Genomic DNA, 16,969 nt, shown 5'->3' with positions numbered 1-16,969 from the left:
ACTGGCTGTCCTGGAACTCATTTTGTAGACCAGCTTGTTCACAGAGATGTAATTGATTGATTCAATTCCGTGGTGTTTGGATTAAAGGCGTGAGTCACAACACCCAGCAGAAGACACACACCTTTAATCCAGACATTGAATCTGGAATAAACAACTTTAATTCCAGCCACACCTTCAGCTGGAGGCCTATATAAGAACAGAGAGGAAGAAAGTTTTCACTTTGCCTTCTTGCTCTCTTTTAGCTAGCAAGTCTATTACTTCACTGGCTCCAGAGCCTACCTGACTGTGATTCAACTTCTACTGAAGGCCACCTGAGACATCCACCCTCTGGAACTGAGAACTTCTGGAATCTTGGACTTTGCTGCTGTGGAATAATCTCAACTGGGGAATGTAAGTCATTCTAATAAATGTCCTTTCAGGAAAGACAGAGTAAGTGAGAGATCATTTTATTTGCTCTCGTACTCTCTAAACCAGGCACTCCAAGTAGATTTGCCAGTCCATTAGCACTTTCCCCATTGCATATCTAGTCAGTTACATATAATGTTTAACTTTAGACAATTGCATTCTGTGAGATAGGATCTTATTTTAAGAAGCTTCTCTCTCTGCCCCAGGTCGCAGCCGTCAGTATTGCATTTGGGCTCAGCAAGCCTGAAGCAGAAAAAAGAAAAAGCCTAAAAAAATTACAAAAGCCTCAAAAACCTTAAAAAAAAAAAAAAGAAAAAGAAAAGAGAAGAAAAAAAGAGGGAAAAAAAAAGCAAAAGGGAAAAAAGAAGAAAAAGAACCAGAGAGAGACTTGTGCTGGGAGCCCGCGGGGAAGTGACTTTCACTGCTTCTGGCCTGCCTGTCTGTCCGCATCTGTCTGTCCTTCCGGTGGTGAGCCATCCCCCTCTGCCCGGCCCACCCCTGCACGCCTCAGAGCCACGTGGCAGCCCCGCGCCCGGGCTGGCTGCACCACGTGTCCGCACTGCCCTTCGCAGGTACCGCAAAGATTTGGTTTCCCCCTTCCCGGGCTGCTGTAACTGTAAACCTCTGGGAGCCCAGGGCCTGTATTTAACAGGAAACGCATGTTCCCAAGACTGCCGTGAGCACATCATCTGATTGGCTCTTGAAAATTTTTTGTCCCCTTTACAAGGGGATTTCCTACTTTAATTTTTATTTTTTAAGCCTCAAGCCAGGACATCTGCAGAGTACAAACTCCAGGAGCGGGCCATATTGTTTTTGAGAGCCTTTTTGTCTTGGGGCTTTTGCAGTCCAGTGCAAGTCGTCCAGCACTCGGGTCCCAGCTCGGAGCCTCCCTGCTCCAGCCTTCCCTGGCTTCCCTGGTGCCACCTGTACGCTGTGGCACATGCCACAGCTCCTCAGAGCCCCTTTTGCCCTGCACTAGGCCTTGTTAGAAGTCCTCCTGGCAAGGATCGGGGTCGTGGGAGGTGGGGAGATGAACGCTGCAGCCAGCAGATACCCCATGGCCTCCTTATATGTGGGCGATTTGCACTTGGATGTCACCGAAGCCATGCTGTATGAAAAGTTCAGCCCTGCGGGGCCTGTGCTGTCCATCCGGGTCTGTCGCGATATGATCACCCGGCAGCACTCTCTGGGTTATGCCTACGTCAACTTCCAGCAGCCAGCTGACGCTGAGAGGGCCTTGGACACCATGAACTTCGAGGTGATAAAGGGAAAGCCGATCCGCATCATGTGGTCGCAGAGGGATCCCTCTTTGAGAAAGTCTGGGGTGGGAAATGTCTTCATCAAGAACCTGGACAAATCCATAGACAACAAGGCACTGTATGACACTTTCTCTGCCTTTGGAAACATCTTGTCCTGTAAGGTGGTCTGTGGTGAGAACGGCTCTAAGGGCTATGCTTTTGTTCACTTCGAGACCCAAGAGGCCGCCGACAAGGCCATCGAGAAGATGAATGGCATGCTTCTCAATGACCTTAAAGTGTTTGTGGGTAGATTCAAGTCTCGCAAAGAGCGGGAAGCAGAACTTGGAGCCAAGGCCAAGGAATTCACCAATGTTTATATCAAAAACTTCGGAGAAGAGGTGGATGATGGGAATCTGAAAGAGCTCTTCAGCCAGTTTGGTAAGACCCTAAGTGTCAAGGTGATGAGAGACTCCAGGGGGAAGTCCAAAGGCTTTGGCTTTGTAAGTTATGAGAAACACGAGGATGCCAATAAGGCTGTGGAAGAAATGAATGGAAAAGAAATGAGCGGGAAAGCCATATTTGTAGGCCGTGCACAGAAAAAGGTAGAAAGGCAGGCTAAGCTAAAGCAGAAGTTTGAGCAGCTGAAGCAGGAGAGGATTAGCCGGTACCAGGGGGAGAATCTCTACATTAAGAACTTGGATGACACCATTGATGATGAGAAATTAAGGAAAGAGTTTTCTCCCTTTGGATCAATCACCAGTGTGAAGGTGATGCTAGAAGATGGGAGAAGCAAAGGGTTTGGCTTTGTCTGTTTCTCCTCTCCTGAAGAGGCGACCAAAGCTGTCACCGAGATGAATGGACGCATTGTGGGCTCCAAGCCTCTGTATGTCACCCTGGCCCAGAGGAAGGAAGAGCAGAAGGCTCACCTGACTAACCAGTACATGCAGCCTGTAGCTGGGATGAGAGCACTCCCTGCCAGTGCCATCTTAAATCAGTTCCAGCCTGCAGCTGGTGGCTACTTTGTGCCCACAGTTCCGCAGGCTCAGGGAAGACCCCCATGTTACACGCCTAACCAGTTAGCACAGATGAGGCCTAATACACGCTGGCAGCAAGGCAGGAGACCTCAAGGCTTCCAAGGAATGTCAATTGCCCTGTGGCAGTCTGGGTCTTGTCCAGCTCTTCGACATCTGGCTCCAACTGGTAATGCTCCGGCCTCTCATGGCCTTCCTTCTACTGCTCAGAGAGTTGCAGCCCTGCCAAACCTTGCACCTCGGGCCGCAGTTGCTGCCACCACTCCCAGGGCTGTGACTCCATACAAGTATGCCTCCAGTGTCCTGAGCCCACACCCTGCCATCCAGCCACTGCAGGCCCCCCAGCCTGCAGTCCACGTCCAGGGTCAGGAGCCCCTGACTGCCTCCATGCTGGCTGCAGCGCCCACCCAGGAGCAGAAGCAGGTGCTGGGGGAGCGTCTGTTCCCGCTTATCCAAACAATGCATTCAAACCTGGCTGGGAAAATCACTGGGATGCTGCTGGAAATCGACAACTCTGAGCTGCTGCACATGCTGGAATCCCCTGAGTCCCTCCGCTCCAAGGTAGATGAAGCCGTGGCAGTCCTGCAGGCTCATCATGCCAAGAAAGAAGCTGCCCAGAAGGTGGATACTGTTGCTGCTGCTACCTCTTAGACAAGGAAAAAAGAGTTGAAAGCCAAATAACCCCTAACGGCATCCAGCTAAGGTCTGAAGACATCCTAGTTTGTCTGTGGACCTCCACACCAAGAACCAAGTTTCAAATTCAATAGGCCATTTTGTATCAGAAGGTCAATTATGAAGCACCTATAATTTTTCAATTATAAGAATATCTCTGGGTTCTGTTGTGACCCAGATGATAACTTTTTTTTTCTATTGTTGGTTCTGATTTTTTTCCCTCATCCCAGAAAATGGTTTTGATGTACCCAAGACTTAAGTTTCTCAAATAAAGGAAATAACATCTCCATAAATATGAAAAAAAAGAAGCTTCACTCTTTTTTTTGTTTTCTTGTTTTGACTATTTACCCTAGGTTTTCCTTTGTAGCCCTAGCTGTCCTCAAACTAGGTCTGACAACCAGGCTAACATTGAGATCAGAATTCCACCTGCCTCTACTTCTCTGCCTGATCTGCTTCTTTTGGTCAGGTTCTGATTTTGCCACCAGACTGGGCAAAATCTTGCCTCCTTAGGCAATGCAAATAGATGCTAGGATTATGGGTTTAACACCCAGCTTTGCACAATGTAATGTTTGGGAGGGTCCTTGAAGTATAGAGTATACATAACTAACTGGAGTCTTCTCTGAATCAAAAGGCCAAGGACTTGCCCTCAACAATCCATGGATAAAGCCAAGATAATGAAGGAATACCTTCAAAGTTTTATGAAGCCTACACCAGATTCTACAGAGCATTCCACAATGAAGGAGTACTGTTTCAATTTTGATAAGGATACATCAGATTCTACAGATCATGTGACAATGAAGCAGTATGGTCTTAGTTTTGTGAAGGATACATCAAATTCTACAGAGCATGCACTGCTGAGTGCACAAGTATTGCAAGCCCTGAGTCCACGATGTTCCAAGTCTGTGCCATTTCATTTTGGCAGAGCCAAGCCACTGCTCTGAGGACAGCTGGATTGTTGATTGGGATCTATAGTTGAACTGCATGAGATACCACCCCAGAATTGTGCCATGAAGAAGCACACAGAAGTCTTCGGAGAATCTGAGGGAGTCACAAGTGTCCCCTGGAGATGTGGAAAACAAAGACAAAGATACAGAGGTGCCATACCAACCCTCTCCAAGACTGCTCAAGGAAAGGGCTAGAACATGAGCGTTGAGATGGTGGAGACTGCCCTCATGAGAATCCAGCCTCTGACATGCCAGGCCCCTAGGCTGCTGGCCATGGATTCAAAGGGCTTTTGGGCAGAAGTGAAAACCCACCCAGAACTCTGTTTGGAGCCCAGGAGCCCTGATTCCTGCTAAGGACTTGCAATTAGGGGATCTTCTGTCGAGTCCTGATCATAAGGCAAAGGCGCACAAAGGTTGTTGTGTCTTTGCAACCAGCTGGTGTTTGTTTGGTTTGTTGCAGTTTTCTGAATAAAAGTGCTAAAAAGCTAGAAATTTGTGTTCTTCTTTAAGTGGCCCAAAGGAAAAGATGAGGGGTGGAGTGGACACAGATGAGGATACTCTATTCTTTCCTACTGTTAGTTACAGGACTAACTGGTAGGTTTTTTTTTTTTTTTAAGGACTTCCTCAGGGGACAGACCTTAGGCATTCTGGTTCTCATGTGTGCTGGGCCATAAGATAACCAGCACACAGGGAGCAACCTTGAGCACTTTGGGAAACCCTTCTGCTAAATCAACATGGATGACGACTGATATACCCTGATATATCAAAGATCCAGAGAAGCGAGACCAACCCTCACCAAGCTTGCTCAGGGAGAAAGGGCTGGAAGTTGAGACCTGTGATGGTGGTGACTGCCCTGACAAGGATCCTGCTTCTTACAGTGCCAGTCACCTAGGATGCTGGGCATGGCTTCAAAGAGCTTTTCGCCAGAAGAAGTGAGAAAGACACACAGAACTGTTTGGATCCCAGATTCTTGCTAAGACTTGCAAGTAGGGGATCTTCTGTCAGCTCCTGCTGGTACAGCAAAGGCACACAAAGGCAGTTGTGTCTTTTCAGCCATCTGGTTTCTGTTTGTTTATTTGATTGCAGCATTCTTAATAAAATTGTTAAAAAGCTGAAAATTTGTGTTCTTTTTAAAGTGGCCCAAGGGAAAAGATAAAGGGTGGAGTGGACACAGATGAGGATATTCTATTTTTCCTACTGTTGGTTTCAGGATAACTGGTGGGTTGTTTTAAAGGAAGTCCTTAGGGGATATTAAGCCTCCTTGTTCTCCTTTGTGCTGGGCCATAAGATAAGCACACAGGAAGCAACATTGAGCACTTTGGGAAACCCTTCTGCTGAATCACTAGGGATGATGACTGATCTACATAGATGCTTCCCTTGCAAATTGATGTAGAGGACACCTGCAAATTCCATTTTACTCTTTTACCTTATGTATAGACTAGGCTAGCCCTGAACTCCGATTCACTTTGCTTTGCTTTTCTATTATGGGATTAGAGGCCTGTGCCATCATGTCTGCACAGGAGAATCTTTCTATTTTCAGCAATTTCCAGAATAAATTTCTACATCATATGTGAACTCACCTCCAGAAAAAGGACTGGCTAAGTCAGAAGGTCAGAGCAGTGCTGGTCCTGACAGAGAAAACTCTGCCAACTTGAGAGGGTGTCTTTTGCTTCCTGTCTTGGAAGAGCTTAACATTTTATCAGACTTAGTTCAGCTGTTGGTCTTCCAGAAGTCTAGCCTTTTAGTAGTAAATGGGTCTAAGGTAGGCATGTTCACTCAGGCAGGTGGATCCCTGACAGATTAGGGCAGCCTGATTAACACAGGGAATTCTAGAACAGACAGCATTATGTAGTGAAAGGCACAAATAAAAGAAAGAAGGGAAGGAGGGTGGAAGGCAGAAAGGAGGGCTGTAATAGAGGGAGAGTGTGAAGGAGGAAGAGAGAGAGAAGGAGGGAGAGAGGGAGAAACGAGGGAGGGAGGAAGGGGGGAGGACTGAGTGATGGACAGGTCTGAATGACAGGTTGTGGAGAATAAATGGAAGCAGCTATGTAAATTATGGCTCAGGAACTGAGAGAGTCTGTTATGATCTTTCTCCTGGGATTTCATCTGTGTAAGACAATGCCTGGGAAGTTAGTAGCTCTCACTCTGAAGCCCACTCTTTCCCTCCAGTGCCAACTGTGTTCTCTGCACCATGCTGAGGATGTCTGTACCATCCCTAAAACATCAGGTGAACAGAAAGAAAAGCAGCTGCGATACAGATTTGTGTTTGCACTCCGTTTCTCTTCATTGGGGGAAGGGGCAGTGTAGCAAGTCTCGGCACACTTGCAGAGCTAAGAAGGCTATTTACTGACAGTAAACTGTATGAAATCTAATTTTCGAAATGTTGGAAGGCCGAGAGGACCAGAAAACAAACTGAATCCAGGAATCCTGCATAGCATCTCCTACATCCTCACACACAGGAGCCAGGCATTTTGGTCAGTGTTTAGACGCACACCTTCCTGACCTGGAGTCATCACAGAATGCTACCTTCACCTGGCACAGTCCAATCCTGTCAGCACAGAGACTGTATGGAGAACAAAATCACTTATGACTTTTGAAATCACTTTCAGATTTCAGCTCTGAACTTCTGACAACCCAGCTGAACTTGGCTTGGGGGTCAAAACATAGCTACTAGAGTGTGAGCATTGAGGTTACCACCAACTGAAGCACCAGTGCCGCAGCGCCCCCTGTTGTGAAGAAGTCTCTGGGATGCAGCTCAGAAAGAGTACTGTGGATCAGCCAATGGAGACTTTGACTTCTGACCAGGACTCCTTCCTTGTCTCTGGCTCCTGCATTGCCCTGAAACCACCAAAACCATCCTGCGTGATAGCGGTTTATTGGAGGGAACCAAGCTAACTCAAATGAAATAAAGAACCTACTATTAGTTATATTATATTGGTGCATGTCTGTTATTTTTGGAGATAACTAACATTTCCCTGGCACTACAATTCTCTTCTTGCCCCTCACCTCCTTGGTGTGTTGTTTCTGTTTTATAATAGTCTAAAAGTGTAATATCAAAATTGAATTCAAGACCACCAAGTACCTTCTCCCTTCGAAAAGGACTTTCCAAACTGTACTAGCAGGCCAAGTGCAGAGCCGGATAAGGAAGCTGGCTGACTAAACAAATGTAAAAACATAGTTTTAGCTGTCAAAATGATTAAGCCTGAGGCTGTCAAAATAATATTAGCTGTTCTCAGAGAAATTACCATAACAAAAATAGCACCTCTCAGAGAAATCCCCCTAACCCACACCACATTGAATTCTGAGAAAGACCACAAACCACCCTGACCTTGTTGCTAGAATCCTCCTGACTTTAATAGTCTTTACTTAATAGCTATGACATTAATAGCTGATCCATCAGTTCAAAATGTACTACTGCTTTGCTGACCAAATCATAATAACCCATCATGGGGGCAAGCAAAGTAAGACACTAGGCCAGAGGTAGTCACTATGCACACCAACCAATGCCTGAAAGCGTTACTTGCTACAACAATGAGAAACCTGTTGCTCAAATCTGCCCTTTACAAGGCATAAAAATGTGTGTTCTTTCTTTGTTCTGGGTCTCTCTGGCCTGCGTGCTGAGAGGGGAGTCCCCAACTTGTTGGATCAACAAAAATCTCCATGAAGTTTGCAGCAATGGCAATCTCGGTGGACTTTGTGAGGGAGGGTCTTTTGAAGAACTCCAACAAAAGCAACTTTTGCCTTTTTCACTTCTTTGTCTATGTTGTGGATTTGTAAACACCAAGTTTCAGTGTCCTTTGCTTGCCTCCTCTACCTCTTCAGGATTATGAATGCCACCCACAGTGTGACTACAACAAGCTCATGTGACCCATCCCAGTATATACACTGCTGATGTCCTTGTGTGCCTGGGCCTAGAGCAGTAGAGCTGGCTTTTTTGGTCCTGTGTGTGAAGAAGCTGTCTTGGGATTCTGCACCAGTGTCTTCTGTCCTCCTCCAGTACTGACATGAGCAGATCTTCAGCCATGCACCTGTATTGTTTTTAAAAGCCAGTTTTTCAGAGTGCCATGAGCACATTCAACAATTCCTTGTTCCATGGGGTTTAAGGAATCCCAGTTTTATGTCTGATACCAAATTCCTTACAAAATGAAATAAAATTGTTGCCAGTATAGGATGGCCCATTATCTGTCTTACGTTTACGCAATCCTATAGCATTAAAAGCTTGTAAACAATGGTCAATTACATTTCTAGAGGCCTCTCCTGTATATAGAGAAGCAAAAAGAAATCCTGAACAAGTGTCATTACAAACATATATATTTTTTTTAATTTTCAAAATTCCGCATAATGAGTTACATCCATTAGCCAAATATGATTAGGCGTAAAACCTCATGGATTAACTCCTAAATGTGGCAGTGGAGATAATGTAATACATTTAGGACATTGTTTTACAATGAATCTTGCCTGTTCTTTAGTGACCTTGTGTCAGAGCCTTAAGGTATGGCTAGAGAGATGAATTTTATCATGATCACGTCAAGCCAAAGCAACAAGATCTGAAATTAAGGCCTCTCCTATTAGAGCTCTGTCAATGCAATCATTGCCTTCAGCTAAAGGTCCAGGAAGATCAGAACGAGCTTGTATATAGCCATTATAAAACGGATGTTTTCAGGCAAGAACGATGTTTTGCAATTGTGAAAACAGAGATCCTGCTGGCGAATTAAAGATAAACATAGCACAAGTCTCCAATAAGGGAAATGATTGTGCAACATATAAACTCTCAGTAAAAATATTAAAAGTATCATTTACAGACTGAAAAACATTCAATACTGCTGTCAGTTCTGCTAACTGAGTTGAGAGGCTAGGAGTCTCTATGACTAATTGTTGAGTATTCATAAGATAATTATCTCACCCTTTAGAGGAGCCGTCAGTAAAAATCAAAACAGCATAATACAAAGGCTGTAAAGAAGTCGTATTAGGAAACATCACCTCATGTACATTTAAAATTTTTATCGGGGCTGGTGAGATGGCTCAGCTGGTAAGGGCACTGACTATTCTTCCAAAGGTCCTGAGTTCAAATCCCAGCTCACAACAACCCATAATGAGATCTGACGCCCTCTTCTGGTATGTCTGAAGTCAGCCACAGTGAATTTATGTATAATAATAAATAAATCTTTAAAAAAATTATCAACCTATCTTGAGGATAATGATTATAGTTTCTATAAATCCAATTTGAGCAAGCAACCAATTCGTACTGTGCTGCTTCAGCCAAGTATCTTGATCTACACTTTAACACTGAACAATGATATCTGGCTCTTTGCCAAAATAAGTTAGTGTCTGCTTCCTTCCAAGTATGATCATCTGAGCTACTGCTTCATAATATAGCAGGATATTACGTTTAGGAGATATCCTCAAATGTATTCACATTAGAGGAGCCCTTTGCCACAACAATTCTGTAGGCATATGAATTGTATTAAAAATTAACAGATGTAAAGGCAAAAAGTAATCTATATAAGTAACAAATTGTGTTTCAATATCCCTTTCCACGTGTTGTAAGGCCAGCAATCCTTCTGAGATTAAAGATCTAGGTGAGTTAGGATCAGAACTCCCTTTAAGAATATCAAATAAATTTTTCAATTCGAAAAAACCCGGCCTGACCAGGGTCACAAGTTCCTTCTGGTTGGTGCTGAAACCGATGCACCTTGGGCGCAGAGTCTGCTGACATCCCCAAGGTCCCCACAGGACTCTCCAAGGGATCTTAGGACCTCTGGTGAGTGGAACACAACTTCTGCCAGGAGGCAGATTCGAATGCCAGATATCTGGGCACCTTCCCTGCAAGAGGAGAGCTTGCCTTCAGAGAGTACTCTGAACACTGAAACTCAGGAAAGAGCTAGTCCCCCAGGTCTGCTGATAGAGGCTAACATAATCACCAGAGGAACAAGCTCTAACCAGAGACAACTATAACAACTAACTCCAGAGATTACCATAGGGTAAAAGGTAAATGTAAGATTCTTACTAACAGAAACCAAAACCACTCACCATCATTAGAACGCAGCACTCCCACACAACCCAGTCCTGAGCACCCCAACACACCTGAAAAGATAGACCCGGATTTAAAAGCATATCTCATGATGATGGTAGAGGACATCAAGAAGGACTTTAATAACTCACTTAAAGAAATACAGGAGAACACTGCTAAACAGGTAGAAGACCTTAAAGAGGAAGCACAAAAATCCCTTAAAGAATTGCAGGAAAGCATGACCAAACAGGTGATGGAATTGAATAAAACCATCCAAGACCTAAAAAGGGAAGTAGACACAATAAAGAAAACCCAAAGTGAGGCAATGCTGGAGATAGAAACCCTAGGAAAGAAATCTGCAACCATAGATGCGAGCATCAGCAACAGAATACAAGAGATGGAAGAGAGAATCTCAGGTGCAGAAGATTCCATAGAGAACATCGGCACAACAATCAAAGAAAATGGAAAATGCAAAAAGATCCTAACTCAAAACATCCAGGAAATACAGGACACAATGAGAAGACCAAACCTACAGATGATAGGATAGATGAGAATGAAGATTTTCAACTCAAAGGGACAGCAAATATCTTCAACAAAATTATAGAAGAAAACTTACCAAACCTAAAGAAAGACATGCTCATGAACATACAAGAAGCCTACAGAACTCCAAATAGACTGGACCAGAAAAGAAATTCCTCCCAACACACAATAATCAGAACAACAAATGCACTAAATAAAGATAGAATATTAAAAGCAGTAAGGGAAAAAGGTCAAGTAACATACAAAGGCAGGCCTATCAGAATTACACCAGACTTTTCACCAGAGACTATGAAAGCCAGAAGAGCCTGGACAGATGTTATACGGACCCTAAGAGAACACAAATGCCAGCGCAGGCTACTATACCCAGCCAAACTCTCAATTATCATAGATGGAGAAACCAAACTATTCTACGACAAAACCAAATTCACACATTATCTTTGCACGAATCCAGCCCTTCAAAGGATAATAACAGAAAAAAACCAATACAAGGATGGAAACCACGCCCTTGAAAAAGCAAGAAAGTAATCCTTCAACAAACCAAAAAGAAGACAGCCACAAGAACAGAATGCCAACTCTAACAACAAAAATAATAGGAAGCAACAATTACTTTTCCTTAATATCTCTTAATATCAATGAACTCAATTCCCCAATAAAAAGACATAGACTAACAGACTGGATACACAAACAGGACCAAACATTTTGTTGCTTACAGGAAACCCATCTCAGGGAAAAAGACAGACACTACCTCAGAGTGAAATGCTGGAAAACACTTTTCCAAGCAAATGGTCTGAAGCAACAAGCTGGAGTAGCCATTCTAATATCGAATAAAATCGACTTCCAACCCAAAGTTATCAAAAAAGACAAGGAGGGACACTTCATACTCATCAAAGGTAAAATCCTCCAAGAGGAACTCTCAATTCTGAATATCTATACTCCAAATGCAAGGGCAGCCACATCCATTAAAGACACTTTAGTAAAGCTCAAAACACACATTGCACCTCATACAATAATATTGGGAGACTTCAACACCCCACTTTCATCAATGGACAGATCGTGGAAACAGAAACTAAACAGGGACACAGTGAAACTAACAGAAGTTATAAAACAAATGGACTTAACAGATATCTACAGAACATTTTATCCTAAAACAAAAGGATATACCTTCTTCTAAGCACCTCATGGTACCTTCTACAAAATGGACCATATAATTGGTCACAAAACAGGCCTCAACAGATACAAAAATATTGAAATTGTCCCATGCATCCTATCAGACGACCATGGACTAAGGCTGATCTTTAATAACAACATAAATAATGGAAAGCCAACATTCACGTGGAAACTGAACAACACTCTTCTCAATGATACCTTGGACAAGGAAGGAATAAAGAAAGAAATTAAAGACTTTTTAGAGTTTAATGAAAACGAAGCCACAACATACCCAAACTTATGGGACACAATGAAAGCATTTCTGAGAGGGAAATTCATAGCTCTGAGTGCCTCCAAAAGGAAACTAGAGAGAGCACACACTAGCAGCTTGACAACACACCTAAAAGCTCTAGAAAAAAAAGGAAGAAAATTCGCCCAAGAGGAGTAAATGGAAGGAAATAATCAAACTCAGGTGCAAATTCAACAAAGTAGAAACAAGAAGAACTATTCAAAGAATCAACCAAACGCTGAGTTGGTTCTTTGAGAAAATCAACAAGATGTATAAATCCTTAGCCAGACTCACTAGAAGGCACAGGGAAAGCATCCTAATTAACAAAATCAGAAATGAAAAAGGATACATAACAACAGATTCTGAAGAAATCCAAAACACCATAAGATCCTTCTACAAAAGGCTATACTAAACAAAACTGGAAAACCTGGACGAAATGGACAAATTTCTAGACAGATACCAGGTACCAAAGTTAAATCAGGATCAAGTTAATGATCTAAACAGTCCCACATCCCCTAAAGAAATAGAAGCAGTCATTAATAGTCTCCCAACCAAAAAAACCCCAGGACCAGATGGGTTTAGTGCAGAGTTCTATCAGAGCTTCAAAGAAGATCTAATTCCAGTTCTGCACAAATTAGTCCACAAAATAGAAGTAGAAGGTACTCTACCCAACTCATTCTATGAAGCCACAATTACTCTGATACCTAAATCACAGAAAGATCCAACAAAGATAGAGATTTCAGAATAATTTCCCTTATGAATATCGATGCAAAAATACTCAATAAAATTCTTGCTAACGGAATCCAAGAACACATTAAAACAATCATCCATCCTGACCAAGTAGGTTTCATTCCAGGGATGCAGGGATGGTTCAATATACAATAATCCATCAATGTAATCCATTATATAAACAAACTCACAGACAAAAACCACATGATCATCTCCATACACTCAAAGAAAACATTTGACAAAATCCAACACCCATTCATGATAAAAGTCTTGGAAAGATCACCAATTCAAGGCCCATACCTAACCATGATAAAAGCAATCTACAACAGACCAGTAGCCAACATCAAAGTAGATGGTAGGAAGCTGGAAGCAATCCCACTAAAATCAGGGACTAGACAAGGCTGCCCACTGTCTCCCTACCTATTCAACATTGTATTTGAAGTCCTAGCCAGAGCAATTCGACAACAAAAGGAGATGAACGGGAATCAAATTTGAAAGGAAGAAGTCAAAATATCACTTTTTGCAGATGATATGATAGTATATGTAAGTGACACTAAAAATTCCACCAAAGTAGCTGGATATAAAATTAACTCAAACAAGTCAATGGTCTTTCTCTACACCAAGAATAAACAGGCTGAGAAAGAAATTAGGGAAACAACACCCTTCTCAATAGTCACAAATAATATAAAATACCTTGGTGTGACTCTAACTAAGGAAGTGAAAGATCTGTATGATAAGAACTTCAAGTCTCTGAAGAAAGAATTTAAAGAAGATCTCAGAAGTTGGGAAGATCTTCCATGCTCATGGATGGGCAGGATCAAAATTGTAAAAATGGCTATCTTGCCAAAAGCAATCTACAGATTCAATGCAATCCCCATCAAAATTCCAACTCAATTCTTCAACGAATTAGAAAGAGCAATCTGCAAATTGATCTGGAATAACAAAAAACCTAGGATAGCAAAAACTCTTCTCAAGGATAAAAGAACCTCTGGTGGAATCACCATGCCTGACCTAAAGCTGTACTACAGAACAATTGTGATTAAAAACTGCATGGTACTACTATAGTGACAGACAAGTAGACCAATGGAATAGAATTGAAGACCCAGAAATGAACCCACACACCTATGGTCACTTTGAAAAGGGAGCTAAAACCATCCAGTGAAAAAAAAGACCGCATTTTCAACAAATGGTGCTGGCACAACTGGTTGTTATCATGTAGAAGAATGCAAATTGATCTATTCCTATCTCCTTGTACTAAGGTCAAATCTAAGTGGATCAAGCAACTCCACATAAAACCAGAGACACTGAAACTTACAGAGGATAAAGTGGGGAAAAGCCTCGAAGGTATGGGCAGGGGGAAAAATCCTAAATAGAACAGCAATGGCTTGTGCTGTAAGATCGTGAATTGACAAATGGGACCTCATAAAACTGCAAAGCTTTTGTAAGGCAAAAGACACCGTCAATAAGACAAAAAGGCCACCAACAGATTGGGAAAGGATCTTTACCTATCCTAAATCAGATAGTTGACTAATATCCAATATATATAAAGAACTCAAGAAGGTGGACTCCAGAAAATCAAATAACCCCGTTAAAAATTGGGGCACAGAGCTAAACAAAATTCTCACCTGAGGAATACCGAATGGCTGAGAAGCACCTGAAAAAAATATTCAGTATCCTTAATCATCAGGGAAATGCAAATCAAAACAACCCTGAGATTCCATCTCACACCAGTCAGAATGGCTAAGATCAAAAATTCAGGTGACAAAAGATGCTGGCAAGGATGTGATGAAAGAGCAACACTCCTCCATTGTTGGTGGGATTGCAAGCCTGTACAACCACTCTGGAAATCAGTCTGGCGGTTCCTCAGAAAATTGGACATAGTACTAACAGAGGATCCCACAATACCTCTCCCGGGCATATATCCTGAAGATGTTCTAACTGGTAAGAAAGACACATGTTCCACTATGTTCATATCAGCCTTATTTATAATAACTAGAAGCTGGAAAGAACCCAGATGCCTCTCAACAGAGGAATGGATACAAAAAATGTGGCATATTTACACAATTGAGTACTACTCAGCTATTAAAAGGGATGAATTTATGAAATTCCTAGGCAAATGGTTGGACCTGAAGGGCATTATCCTGAGTGAGGTAACCCAATTACAAAGGAACTCAAATGATATGTTCTCACTGATGAGTTGATATTAGCCGATAAACTTAGAATACCCAAGGTATAAGATACAATTTGCGAAACACATGAAACTCAAGAAGAACGAAGATCAAAGTGTGGATACTTTGCCCCTTCTTAGAATTGGGGAAAAAAAAAACACCCATGGAAGGAGTTACAGAGACAAAGTTTGGAGGTGAGACAAAAGGATGGACCATCTAGAGACTGCCATATCCAGGGATCCATCCCATAATCAGTCTCCAAACGCTGACACCATTGCATACACTAGCAAGATTTTGCTGAAAGGACCCTGATATAGCTGTCCCTTGTGAGACAATGCAGGGGCCTAGCAAACACAGAGGTGGATGCTCACAGTCAGCCATTGGATGGATCACAGGGCCCCCAATGGAGGAGCTAGAGAAAGTACCCAAGAAGCTAAAGGGAACTGAAACCCTATAGGTGGAACAACCATATGAAATAACCAGTACCCTGGAGCTCTTGTCTCTAGCTGCATATGTATCAAAAGATGGCCTAGTAGGCCATCACTGGAGAGAGAGGCCCATTGGTCATGCAAACTTTATATGCCCCAGTACAGGGGAATGCCAGGGCTAAAAAGTGGGAGTGGGTGGGTAGGGTAGTGTGGGGGGGAGTTTATGGGGGACTTTTGGGATAGCATTGGAAATGTATATGAGGAAAATACCTAATAAAAATATTTAAAAAGGAAAAAAAAGAAAAAAAAAAGTTTTCAATTCCCCTGTATAAACTTTAAATAGGGGGGAAGCCAATTAATATCACCTAACAATTTTTGAAAATCATTTAAAGTTTTTAAATTGTTCCTGTGAATAACTGTTTTCTGGGGGAAAACTGCTTGATTTGTAAGTCTAAAACCCAAATAATTATAAGGATCTTGAGTTTGTGTCTTCTCGGGAGTTATTTGTAGTCCTTTATCAGCTAAGGCCTTTTGTAAATCTCTATAAAACAATAGCAAATCCTGAGGGTCTTTTCCCACCATCAAGACATCATTTGTGTAATGAATGATATAAATCATAGGCCATTGTTGTCTCACAGGCTGAATGGCTTGTGCCACAAACTTTTGACATAAGGTAGGACTATTCGCCATGCCCTGTGGGAGAACTGTCCATTGATATCTCTTCAAAGGTTCTTTAAAATTTATAGAAGGAACACTGAAAGCAAGTCTTTCACAATCCTCAGGATGAAAAGGATTAGTAAAGCAACAATCCTTCACATCTACCACAATTTTATAATAACCTTTAGGAATGGCTACCGGAGATGGAAGCCAAGGTTGTAAAGCTCCCATAGGTATCATGGTTTCATTCACTTTTCTTAGATCTTGTAACAATCTCCATTTACCAGATTTTTTCTTGATAACAAAATTTGGAGTATTCCAAGGAGACTGAGATTCTACTAAAAGTCCTGCCTCTAGTTTCTCCTGCACTAGTGAAAAGGCAGCTTCTATTTTCTCTTTAGGTAAAGACCACTGATGGTAAACCCACACTGGAATATCACTAAGCCATTGAATTTTATCAGCATGGGAAGCAGGTAATATAGTGGCCATTACTGAAAATACCCCAAACATCTTGTGTTAGAGTGAGGTTTAGGAACTTCAAAAGTCTTAATACCTTGTCCTTTCTTGCCAAACCCATGACCAGGCAAAAATCCTTATCTGAGCATCTGCTTGGTCACTGCCTCATTAGGACTGCACATTATAATGCCCACCTGTGACAAGAGATCTCTTCCACATAGGGTAACAGGCAAATTTGACATAACATATGGCTTAA

General features: G+C 42.4%; 1 pseudogene; it reads left to right on the top strand.

Moving 5' to 3' along the window:
• The first annotated feature begins 1,435 nt into the window (after window positions 1-1,435).
• Window positions 1,436-3,325, top strand: LOC147000839 (polyadenylate-binding protein 4 pseudogene; annotated as a pseudogene).
• The last annotated feature ends 13,644 nt before the right edge of the window (window positions 3,326-16,969 follow it).

Source organism: Mus caroli, unplaced genomic scaffold (genome assembly GCF_978045245.1).
Source record: "Mus caroli unplaced genomic scaffold, Mus_caroli_1 scaffold_15, whole genome shotgun sequence".
In the NCBI taxonomy this organism is placed as follows: Eukaryota; Metazoa; Chordata; class Mammalia; order Rodentia; family Muridae; genus Mus; species Mus caroli.
This window is presented reverse-complemented; position numbering and strand designations above follow the sequence as displayed.